The sequence below is a fragment of the Nothoprocta perdicaria genome, unplaced genomic scaffold, assembly GCF_003342845.1.
Source record: "Nothoprocta perdicaria isolate Ctin4 unplaced genomic scaffold, notPer1 scaffold_205, whole genome shotgun sequence".
Lineage (NCBI taxonomy): Eukaryota > Metazoa > Chordata > Aves > Tinamiformes > Tinamidae > Nothoprocta > Nothoprocta perdicaria.
The window spans coordinates 1,340,147-1,352,988 of record NW_020455261.1 but is presented as its reverse complement, the minus strand read 5'-3'; positions in this window follow the sequence as shown (position 1 = coordinate 1,352,988).

Genomic DNA, 12,842 nt, shown 5'->3' with positions numbered 1-12,842 from the left:
AAAAATAAAGGAGGAAATAATTATAAATAAGATGAGCAGCAGAGTATTAGGAGATCCTAGGAGAAAGCTTTTTATGTAGAATGCTATAATAAATATAAAAGACTGATCTCAGTCACCCAATATAATATAATTCCCTTTTCATGTACACTGAACAAGTAGTCTCAGTGAGGTAGCTATTGATTTCAAGGCAGGGAATTCTGGGTTTCAGGGTGGGGAAATCTGGCTCTGCAGACGTCAGCTGAGTTACTCCGCGGAGCAGAGTACTAGTGAATGAAAGCCTTCTCCTATGAAATAGTGCTATTCCCTCAAGTTGTGACTTCTTCTGAGAAAGACCTGCAGCCAAGCTAAAAAAAGTCTGGAAACCTGTCATTTTTTATTATTATTATTTTCCCCTACATCTCCAAAGAAGAAGAATAATGATAAAACTGGTAAAAGTGGGGCCCTGGTTCCTCTGGGCTCCAGTGAGGCAGTGGATTAGGAAGTCCAGAAAAAAGGGTATCTGTAATCAAAATTGCTGCAGTTCATGTCTCACCACTCACAATAGTAACAGCTGCTTCTGTTGCACAGCATCAGCAAAGACCACAACTGCCCTGAGTCAAGCAAGAATTTAAATATGAATTCAAGGCCTTTCTTATTTAGAAAGTCACTTAAGTCTATGCTTGATACGAAGGTCCCTTTCTGAATACCAATGTATTCAGCCTAAATCAAGGCTACACAAGTATCAGCAGCTTAGATCAAGGAGCTGATCTGTTCAAATGAGACATTAGAGGCACGATGAAATGCAACAGATCTTCCCTTTAATGAAACTTAGTTTATGAAACCCTTTAATAAAGCTGCAGTGAGTAAATTTACATTCCCAACAGAGAGGAGTTCTCTTTTGAGACAGGAAAAAATTACCACAATTAATAATATCCTGATACTCTTCATAATGCCAGTAGATTGCATGTTTTTGTTGAGCTGTTCATCATTTTAAATTTCCATGCATCTCTTTATTTCACATCCACATCTACACCCGCTGGGGCACTTTAAGGACTAAAATTCATTGCTGTATATTAAAAATAGCAAATGAATCTCATGATTTCTGTTATATCTCCCTAGTTTATTCAGCATACAAAAGACAAAATCAATGGCATCCTGCCTGAGGAATAGTTATTTTTATTTTTGTATTTTTTTCATACTGCCACAGATTTTTGGCTTTATCCTTGAGATTGTGACACACTGCACTGATATATTTACACTCAATGAGTTTTCAGATCATCTGCATTTTGTGGTGCTCATCCCGGATGCTTAAACTCAAGCAAAAAGTATTTATATCCGATTCATCTCTTTCTCTAGCACCTCCTGTGTATCTACATGTTCCTTGTCCATTGGCAAGAGTCTGAGTTGAGATATTCAAGGATTATTTTCTTCACAGGGCCTCTGCACCTAAGCTTAGCTGTCATTGGAGGTAAGTGTATGTTGAGAAGTGGTGACACTTTCTGGCATGGCAAGGGCCGAGGTTGGTGGTGGGAGCACCCGTTTTCATCATGTCCCTCCAGAAGAGCTGGGACTGAGACATACAGCACTACTTTTTCCAGGCTGCCTCTGCTACCAGAAAACAACTGTTACATTTCTCTTCCTTACATATTTCAGTATTTTCATATTTTCAAATAGTTATCAGGGGTAGTGAATTATTCAGGATATGGCACCTTTAACTTTTAGGGGTATGTGTCTTCCTGGTGACCCATACATGCCTAGATTACCTAGGCTTGTTGTTGTTGTTGTTGTTGTTGTTTTGAGTAGATTATTATGTTTTACGATCATCTGTTTTTCTGCTCATCCTGCCCAGCATTTTTTCTAATCTAAATTTGAAAGCAAATCCAGTATTTCAAACATGTTAAGTGTCTGTTACTTTGCTCTCCAACCTTATTTAATGATAGACTTCTTCCAAGTATGGCTCTTTTCCCATGGAACTGATAAAATCCTTTTTATTTGTCTGCATGTTCCTGGTGGAGGAGTTCACTTAGCTTTGACTACTTTGCCTAAATAATCTGCATGGTATTCCCAATCCCAACCCTCAACATTCAGATGTTTGATTTTATGAAGTTCATAATTCTTTCCACTATCACTTTTTATCACTTCTTTGTTTTTTCTTCTTTTTTTCTTTCCTTTTTTTTTTTTTTAATTTGCTTTAGTTTTAAAACATAAGGGGAAAAAAAAGAACAAAAACCCCTTTTTCTTTCTTTCAACTATTTTGTACCACTCCTTCAGGGGCTTTTACCTGATATTTGAATATTTTTTTTCCAGCAGAGCAGATGTTCAATATTTTTCACAAACAGAAATCCCTAATGAGCAATGATATGTGCCTTACTTCAAGCATTGAATGCATATCTTTACTTATATCTGATCTCACTACAATTGATAGGAACACTTACACCAGTGAACGTACTTACTTGCTCATTTCTGTAAGCATCACAGAATCACACAAAGGATGAGGCTGGAAGAGACCTCTGGAGATCATCTAGCCACTCCTCATAGTTTTGTGTCACCTGCAAGCTTGCTGAGGAGGCACTCTGTTGTTTCATCCAGGTCACTGATGAATAAACTGAACAGAGTTGGACCCAGTACTGAATCCCTGGGGACACCACTAGCTACAGGCCTCCAACTAGACCCCGTACCACTGATCACAACTCTCTGACCTCTGCCGCACAATCAGTTCTCAATCTCCCTCCCCGGCTGCTCACCTAACCCACATTTTCTGATCTTACCTGCGAAGAAGTTACAGTAGACAGTGTCAAAAACCTTGCGAAAGTCAAGGGAGACAACACCCACTGCTTTCCACTCATCTATCTAGCCAACCATTCCATCGAAGAAGGCTACCAGGTTGGTTAAACGTGATTTCCCCTTGGTGAATCCATGCTGATTACTCTCAACCACCCTTGTACTTTTCCTTTCAGCAAACTGGTTATAGTAGAGGAAAACTATATACATATTTACAGTGCATCTTGCACTGGATTTGAAAGGATTTATTCCTTTATTTCTTTGAGTTTGGTCTCCTAATTTACAGTTCACGTAGCTAAAGATTGTGTCATATTTTAATCAAACATTTAAGAAACTGAGAGATCTGGTCTTTTCCTGAATTCTTCGCTAGTACTCTTTGGATGTCCTGCTTGACTGGGTCCTACCTGGTGTATTTGAAGAGCAGTCAGCCTCAGGAGATGATCTCTTGAGTAATTTTTTTTTTCACTTTATAGAGCAAAGACATTTTAGTTCACTTCTGCTCCTTTATCCTACCACTGAAGTAAGGTTTTTTTTCAAGCTATAAACCAGAGCCAAACACTACTATTATGTGAGTCATCAGAAAAGAGCAACAGCAGTACACGGTTGATGATGGTGCTCAGCCCCAATTGCTTCCTGCACCCCTGCTGTTCCCTGCGGACTCTGGCATCTGGAGAACAACAGGAACTTATCTGGGGAGTGTCCCTGCCCATGCCATACCTTGTCATTAGGTAAAATTGTTGCCGGTGGGGCAATATGTACATGTAACCAGGTCTGTGCTCCTACCTGCAAGCTAAGCCTTCCTTCCGCAGATGTTGTAGGCTGTTGCCATAGCTGGTGGCAAAACACTGCTGGTAATCGAAAGGCGAGAATTCCTTTCTGAGAACAAGAAAGAGTATTTGTCTATGTAGTTATCAGTATATGCATGTTGATAGATGTTGAGAGCGATGTCACATGCTGTCATGGTAAAATACGTTCTATTGTTCTTAAGCTTTTAGTTCAATCAAGCTGTCATCAAATAGCATAAGTATCCTTCCTGCTTCCAGCTCGTAATGAAAGGAAAGTAAGAGCAGATATCTCTAGCATTAATTCTCATATGCCAGGACATTTTTTAATATGAAGAAATAATGTGTTATGGGAGTAGAGGTAAGTAAAGAGGTAATATTTAGAGAGGAAAAATCTGGTTCAATGAGATTTAACTGTGGAGTGAAGCATTTCTTGTTTAGCTGTCTACAACACTTGCCTATGCCATCAAGTTAAAATTTCACAATGTATGCAATTGGATTTCTTGTAATAATTGTAGTAAAAAGATTTCAAGGCACACATCATCGACATATAGAAGTCTATAGAAAAAAAACAAAGCCTAAGCAATTCAGAACAATGCAAAGGAAATAACCAAAATTAAGAAGGATTTGGAAATGTCTTCCCCTTCTTTAAGCAAAGAGCGATACAAAAGAAATTCAGCAGACCACCGCAGCCTGCGTTGGAGAATATTCATTCTGCACAGATGTCTTCTGCAGTTTTCCTTCCTTCGGCAATAAAGTTTTCCTTGCTCTGTGTGTTTAAAACTGGAGAAGAGGGAAGCGTGATACTGCTTGGATCACATCATTTGAGTGCTCTGCTCAAATTCCTAAGTACAAATTCAATATAATGATAGATGCAAATCGGCAGTATTTAATGCACCTACAAAGTCGTAAAAGAGCACTTTATTTACGCTGCTAATAAACATAACAGAGGCAGAAGCAGGTAATTAATATTCCCTGCTCGAGGGCTTAGGAATGACAGCCAGCGGAGGGACTTCGCGAGCTGGAGGCTGGTGTGAAAGGCAGCAGAGCAGCACCCCCTGATGGGCAGCGAGGAATAAAACCAGCATTGGCTCTGAAGCTCAGCGAGAATTTCAGGATTTTTCGGCCTCAGTTAGCTGTTGATGAGGGAGCTCTTTGCTCCTCACTCAGAACGACAGTGTCATCACCAGCCCCCACTACAGCATGGGTAGGGGAATGGGGTCCATCCATAGCAAAATCCCTGCGGGATTTTCTTCAGCAGTAATCTGCACAAAGAAGCATTTATTTATCTTCCTCTTCAGTGGGGATGGGGAAGCGCTGGTGAACTGGAGGCTTATGTCATGTGCTCTGATCTCCCAGAGATTTAACCAGGTGTGATATTCGGTCTGCCAGCAGGTGCCCTCGGACCAGACCATTTTGCCTATCCAGTCTTCTCATATCCTCCTGCTTTCCCTCCCCAGTGCAAGGTCCTACATGGCACAGCTCTGTTGGGGCAGTGCAGAAGGCAGTTCCCAGGCCTGACAAGCGGCAGCTTTCAGAGAGGAGAGAGGTTTCTTGCAGGTCCCCTGGTATTAGAGTCAAAAATCCAGATGCCAAAGCACACTGCGTGCGGTGAAGGGACCACAGAGAGGTGCTTGCACCTCTGACGCTGTTACAGACAAAGCAAAGATTTCCACATTGGTAAAGTACTTGACTAGAGCAATACTAGAGCAATGAAACCCCAAATGTTTCAGACCTCTTAAGCGTCTGTCCTGGGTTTGCACGTCATGAAGAAGCTGATGTGATGAGCAGACAAGGCAGAGGTGAGGGTCAAAGCTGATCTATATCTACTCAGAGCAGCCTTGCTTCAGCAGCAAATTTATTTGAGTCCTCTGAAGAAGCAAAGAAAGGGAAGGGAGATGCCGGGGGTCACTGAGCTGCACCCTTCCCTGGGCTCTGGTGACCATGTGGGTCTGTATTGCGGGGGTCTGGCAGCATTTCTTCCCCGGGGTGAAATGACCTGGGAGTGCAGGTTTTGGGGGGCTTTTGCCAGCACCAATGGAAGTGCCCACAGAACAAAGGCTATTATTAATCGCCATCTGCCGAGAGGAGACTGCAGCTGTTTTGAGAGGTTTTCCTGCAAGCTATGCAGATCTGCTCAGAATTTTAATGGTTGTTTACCAGCCCAAGTGTGCCATCGAAAGAGCAAGGCGTTTCCCAGCACACAAGGTGTGAGCGTCATTCCAGCCTGGAAATAAACCTCTCCTTACTCGTGAATGTTTTTCTGAGCCAGCAAAGGCATTTTGATACTCAGTTGTGTCAGTCTGCAGCTCCTCTTTTTTTAACTCATCATATCCCACCTAAAAAACATACTGACAAAGAGAGTCCTTGGAATATACAGTGTTTTTTCACACAGGCAGAAAGCTTTTTAGAGGAAAAAATAGTCTCCCTAGGTGTTCTCTAAACCATTGAAAGCTCAGTCCCACAACACATTTGTCTCCAGTTGCAGGAGTGTGTACATAAAACTGGTATCTGCTCGAAGAGATTAACAAACCCTGGGGGAAAAAACAAGAAAACAAAACAACCAACCAGCCAAAAAAAACAGTCAATTGGAATAAAGAAGGTAGAAATGACTAGGCTTTTCTGTGTTCTGGGGAATTACAAGATGTAGGGCAGCTTTTTTTCTGATTTTCTGCAGAAGTCATATGTTTCAAAAGGATTGGTTCTGCTAAAAAATTAACAGGCCTTTAACCAAACTCCCTAGCACATGTTATTTATATCAGGAACTAAGTTTCTGCAACCATGTCTGTTCATCACAGTGATGTGTAATATAACCACAGCCCTACTTTTGTGGTATTAACATATGCGGCTTCTCTGTTACATGTATATCTCTATAGCCGTGGATAAATCATATATGTCATATATAACTGTGTAAGGAGTGCCAGAGAATGCCTCAGATACAAGTAAAGAAAGGCTTTTCACTTCAGCACATTTGAAACCAAGCCTGTTTTTTTTTTTACACCTGTGGACTTCAAAGTGTCCAACTTCCAGAGGACACTTAGAGCAGAAGGGGTAGTCCCTAGACACCATTGCTGGTGTTACTGCTGCAGCTGAGAAGGATCTACCGACATCCACCACCAAGCCAAAAATTTGCAGGCAGCCTGCATTTACAGACAAGCAGGCCTGAGGAATGGAGGAGAGGATCGAGTTAAGTGGCATAGCAGATGGTGGCCAGGATATGACTGTGTCAGGGAGACAGTGGTAAGGAGAGGGCTACGGAATCTACTGCTGCAATAGGCCATGCAACAAAAATATTAGTAAGAAAATTAAGCTGTTTTTCACTAAGAGAGGAAGGAAGAGTATTCAGGATGGCCTGACCTTCTAATCTGAGTTAAGTCAACAAATAAACAATAAAAAACAGACTAATATTTTGAGGGGTTTCTTTTTAATGACAGCAGCGGTTAAAGTTACCGTATTTTCCCGTAATATAATAGAATCCCACTAAATGGTCATTACTTGATTTCTCGTAATGGAAACACCCAGGCTTTCTGTCTGTTGTGTTGCTCTTATGGGTATCCAGAAGCTAGATTATAGTATTGAGATGGCTTTCGCTCGTTTAGACATGAATTTATTCTCCTTCAATAAGTGGTAACCTTGAGCTTTGTGTAATGGTGGCACTAAATGAATTTGTGTTACTTCCTGGCAACTAACTTCCAAGTCAGCATGTTACAGCAAACAGCTGCTGCCTGTTAGATATCAGGGACCATGGAACAGTCTCAGATTTGCCCATTCCTGACACATATTTTCTCTGCTCTTCATATCATCTGATAACCTAGGACATAGGGTCACTAGAAAGTAATTTAATAAATAAATCAGGAAAATTAGAGGAATTGAGAAAGTGGCATACACAATTAAGTGAGTAGCATTTTCTAAAATGCCCACAGATACCAACTAAATTAGTCAGCAGGTGAAATCACTTCTCACTACCCAGCAATTTCCTATTTCTGAAGGGGAGGTATGAGGGAACAGATGCTCTCCTACCTTGCAGAAGCAATGAATATGATTTACTTACACCACCCAGCCACCCCCAAATCTTCTATTTGCATGCCGGCGTTCATATACATGCATTCAAAGGATCTAAGCACTTTGATATATTTTATGTTTTCCGGCCCTCTCATTATGAGAGAGTATCAGGAAAACATTTACAGTTTTTAGCTGAAAATAACCTGATTTACATCCTAAGAACAAGGGTACATATTTCTATATATAAATATATAGCTCCATTCATATCAATGCTTTATATATATGTACACCACGCCGCTACTACCGCTTTGAATGGAACAGCTCAGCAGTGTTAGTTCCAGCTGGGCTTTAGGGGTGTCGCAGATAGCTGCTGGCTAGCTATCTACCGCTAACTACAGGCCTCCAACTGGACTCCGCGCCACTGACTACCACTCTCTGCACCCTGCCATCGAGCCAATTCCTAATCCACCTCCCCGTCCACTCATCTATCCCACACCTTTGGAGCTTGTCCAGGAGGATGCTGTGAGGGACGGTGTCAAAAGCCTTGCTGATTTATTTATTTATTTATTTATTTTTATTTTATACAGGTTTATTTCAGTATTCCAGCTCACTCCTCAATGGATTTTATGTATTTCTCATATGCATCTTCACTCATCAGTTCATACAGTTCAGTAGGGTTTTCCACAGCCATCTTGATAAGCCAACCATCTTGATAACAAGATTTATTGACAAGCCCTGGATTCTCTGCAAGGGCAGTGTTAATTTCAGTCACTTCTCCAGTGAGAGGAGAATAGAGTTCACTAACAGCTTTCACACTTTCCAGGGCTCCAAACTCATCATGTTTATTCAGCATGGTCCCAACTTCTGGAAGACTAAAATAAACAGCATCTCCTAATGCTTCCTGTGCAAAATTGCTGATTCCTACTGTTCCGATACCATTGTCAACTGACATCCACTCATGCTTGTCTGTGAATTTGCGGGCGCGAGCACCAGAGAGCTGCTCGCCCGGCCCCAGGCCGCGAGGCCCCGCGCCGCCGACAGCCGCTGCGGCCACAGCGCGGGTGGCCCGAGGTGTGGCGCCAGTGCGGGCCGAGCCGCAGCACCACTCTGCGCGCCATCTTTGCCACGCTGCCTGCGAAGTGAGGGGAGGGGAGGGGAGACAGTGCACCTAGGGCATCAGGAATGCACTTCCTGGTGTCATTTTTTTGGTATCCTCCTCCTCCTCCTCCTCTGTGCTTCAGAAATCCCTCACAAGAGTGACATCAGGCAAAGATTTCTGACTTGAATAACCCTTAAGTTTCCTGTTTTGGGGTATGGTGTTTGTGTTATCATGCAGAGAACCATCTAAAGAAGTTTCCTGCTTTTCACACTGGAAGTCCATCAACAAATATAACTGAAATAAGCGGTGTTGATTGTGTACCATATGTTGTTAAAAGGTAAGGCAATTTCTTTTACCTGTCTGAGCAATGTTAGAAGTGAGCACTTGAAGTGAGGGTAGGCAGAACAAATTTGATTTTACAAATAAAAAATATATTTAAAAAAAAAAAAAGAGAATAAATTCTATATTGTGAGCAGTTTATCCCCAGATTTCTTAAAGAAAGAAGCACTGAAATCACCACAGCAATAATATCAGCAAGGATACGACATTGCTTGATTAGCATCAGGGACACAGTTATTACCTTCATTATCCTTCTGTACTCTATAAGCCCATGGAGATGTGGAGATTGCTGCCAACAAGCACAAGTCCTGCAAGTGCTGAATACACAGAGTCCTACTGCAGGTCTTGGTTGGATACCTACTTACGCACATTTGAAGACCCATGCGTGCACTCGCAGGAGCAGCCCTGGTGTACAGCTGACCATGTGGGTTGTTGTTATTGGTAATGTTCTCAAAGATCCAGAAGGGCCAAACTACACCTCCTGTGTTGCACATGCCTTCAGACATCAGTGTGCTCTGCAGCTGAGTGGAAGAGGCACCATGGAAGCCCAATGCAGTGGGACTCCTGGGCAACAATTTGCCACAAAAGGGAAATGCTCTATCACTTGATTTTTCTCAAGAAATTCTTGGATTTGCAAGTCATTCACACAGTTACAAGTAATTCACAAGTAACTCTCACAAGAAAGAAGTGCTTGCAGTCAGCTGAACAAATCCAAATATTACACAAGCTACGTGGACTTAGCCTACATGAAACAGTCACATGTATACTCAGGACAAACAAAGATTTCCCATGGTAGTTTTATATTCTATAGAACAGTTTTCTATTCTGCACTTTCCACAGTAGAATCATAAAAAAAATCCTGGCCCACCCGCTTGGCCAAGTAGCAGCTTACATCTTTAACTCATAACTCTAAATTTCAAGTGCCATAACATCAACTTTATCTTGGAAGATAATATCACTTTAAAATTCTGGTTAAAACCAACAAGAATTGAGAGTGTTCAGACTAGAACTTTTAATTTTAGATTAGCCAAATCATCAATCTAAACATAGAAACAGACCAAATAAATATGACAAGGCAACGATGAAAAAATGCCTATAAGAAATACTCTGACATTTATTCAAAACAGACCAAGCAAAACACCTGGCTCTTTAATACAGAACAGTAGTTGGGGCAGCTCTATTAGGGGAAATTGATTTCAGCAGAGATGATTTTGAAAAAATAAGTGATTTCTAAAAAACTCATATGGAACCGCTTGTTCCTCCCTCCTCTTCCTTTTCAAATCTGCTTCAGGGAAAAATATTTCAGGAGCAAGAGCTTAAATATCACTACCTTGTGTCTGCTCCCAGCAGAATATTTCATGCTTTACCTCTCCTTGAAGGACGTGTTCATCAGGCTTATACAAACACCCTATTTCAAGACCTCCAGATCCTAGACCTAATTTTGTTTGTTACTGGTGCTCTTCATGCTATTCCTCACCTCTCACTGGACAGATGATCACCTCACATGGTACTTTTAAAGAGCACCAGAAGGAACTGAAAAAACAAGTAGTTAAAGCCTTTGAGAACAGAATCATTGAAGGCTAGGATTCCATTGTAGTTCTTTAAACATAAATACTTCTGCCTATTGAAAAGGGCTTTTGTTTTTATCGTTAGGTCCAATATGTAACAAGCCAATGAGGGCTATATTCCCAGTCAGTACTGTTTGCAGCACTAATAAGTTAATTTTCAGTTGCAGGCATCTTGCAGTTTCAAATATTTTTTATTATCATGCAAATGTAATTATAAATTTGAGTAGGAAATCAAACCTGAAGGCAGGAAGACAAAAACTACTTGGGCAAAAAAAAAAAAAAAAAACCCAAAACCTCTGGCCTAGAAAAAGAGAATCAAGCAGATACTTACCATAAAGTTTCAAGAAACTGAAGTTCATAGCTTAGACTTGCCTGGCCTTCCTGTTCCCACCATCAGGAAATCATTACAGCTCCTTGTAGATACAAGAGAAATAAAGCTATGGCTTCTTCCATCCCTTCTCTGTCTTTCCTCTATATATCATACATTATATTACAGACAGTTTTTCTGTTTTCTATTTTTTCTGTGTAAGTTTCCATTGCAAAATCCTCAATCTTAAAGTGAATATTGCCTAAAAAAAAAGAACGAGAAGACCACAAAGACTTGGAAACATCAATTCCTGTCTGTGCAGGAGGGAGTAACAGAGCACTTCAGTGTAAAATTATACTTGTGGTCACATGTAATTTTATTTTTATAAGTTTTTAATTTTATAAGTTTATTGAGGGGTAAATAGTATATCTTATCTCCCGAGTGATGTTTGAAGCACTTCAGTGACCCCATGCAGAAAGCTTGCACTGTGAAGAAGAGCGCATTGCCTTTCTGATGGAAGTGGGTTTGAGAGTCGTTGATATAAAACGGTACAGAGAAATACATAAAGCAGAAACATGGGATGGCATCTACCATGTTCTTCTATGATACTACATATGGTTTGTGCATTGCCTCAGAGATATTAGCTCTGAATTTGGGCAAAATCAGAGTGTTTTGGCACCCAGAGGAGGGCTGCTCTGACAGAAGAGGGGGGCTTTGCTGCTAGAGACTAGACAAGTCTCGTTTTGTTTCTGAGCTTGGATTTCCTTCCTGTTCTTCCCTTCCTGGATCGCAGGTAACCCAGGGCTGACTGTGTCCCGCAGGGAATGTGGCAGCTTTTAGCAATAAAAGAAGGGTCTCTCCTTTCTAAATCAAATAGAATTTTAAATGACATTGCCTTTAAGTAAAACAGTGGCTTTTCTTTTGCTTAACTGGCTGATTTGTAGTAGGAGAATGAAAATTAAAGTAAACTAAGACTACATTCATTAACCTTGTGTGAGATTAAATTGCCATGGACCCCCTCCATTGTCAGTACATATATATATATATAAGTAAAATATATAAAGAGAGAGATTTAGAATTTACTATTATTATTATTTCATTCCAAGCTAAATAGCTGCAAATCATAAAACTATCCTATTAAATGCTGATCCTTTTATTAGTTCAATTTCTGATGCCATGCCAGTAATTTGTCTCCAAACCCAGCAAAGAGCACCATTATCATTATTATTCTTGCAGTTAGCAGGGGAGTTTTGCTAGGCAGTGGATTTTTACTAAGCACACCAAAACTTTAGAAAACTTGCTTTAAAGCAGCATGTGTTTTCTTTAAGCATTTGAACTTAACAACTTGATCATAATCTGCTGAATGCAAAACACATGCCATAGATCACATCAAATCACACTCTGGGAACACTTGGGAGGTGTGAAGCCCTTAGCAGTGCTACGCTGCACCACCTCAGTGACTCACGAACCCAACCAGTCCCTGCAAACATGTCTTGGTGCCATCACGATCTGCCCACCCAGGTGGTACAGGTGTCTTGCACTGCTGTGTGCCTGTGGTCTCTCGACAATGCACACGCAAATTAACTGAGCTTATTCTGGCACCCAGCCCTGCCACTGCCACCCATTTTTCTCTTATAACAGGTTTCCTGCTGACTAATTGGCACCAGAAAGGATGCCTTGGGAATGATGATCCCCCATCTCCTTTGATTGATGCGTGGTTAAAAAACACAAAATATTCCTACTTGGCCCAAATGACCAACTATTCTGAACCTAGTCACTGATTGCATACTCATGGTGTTAAGTCATAGGAATGTGCTGCTCCACAAAGTCACATCTTTACTGGTCTTTCCAAAGACGATAAGGCTAAAGTAATTTTCCTCTTCCTGCATTTCACAGTAAAAGGATGTCATGGAGTCTCCTTCTCTGGAGATCTTCCAAACCCACCTGGATGTGACGCTGTTTCCCGTGCACTGGCTGTCCCTGCT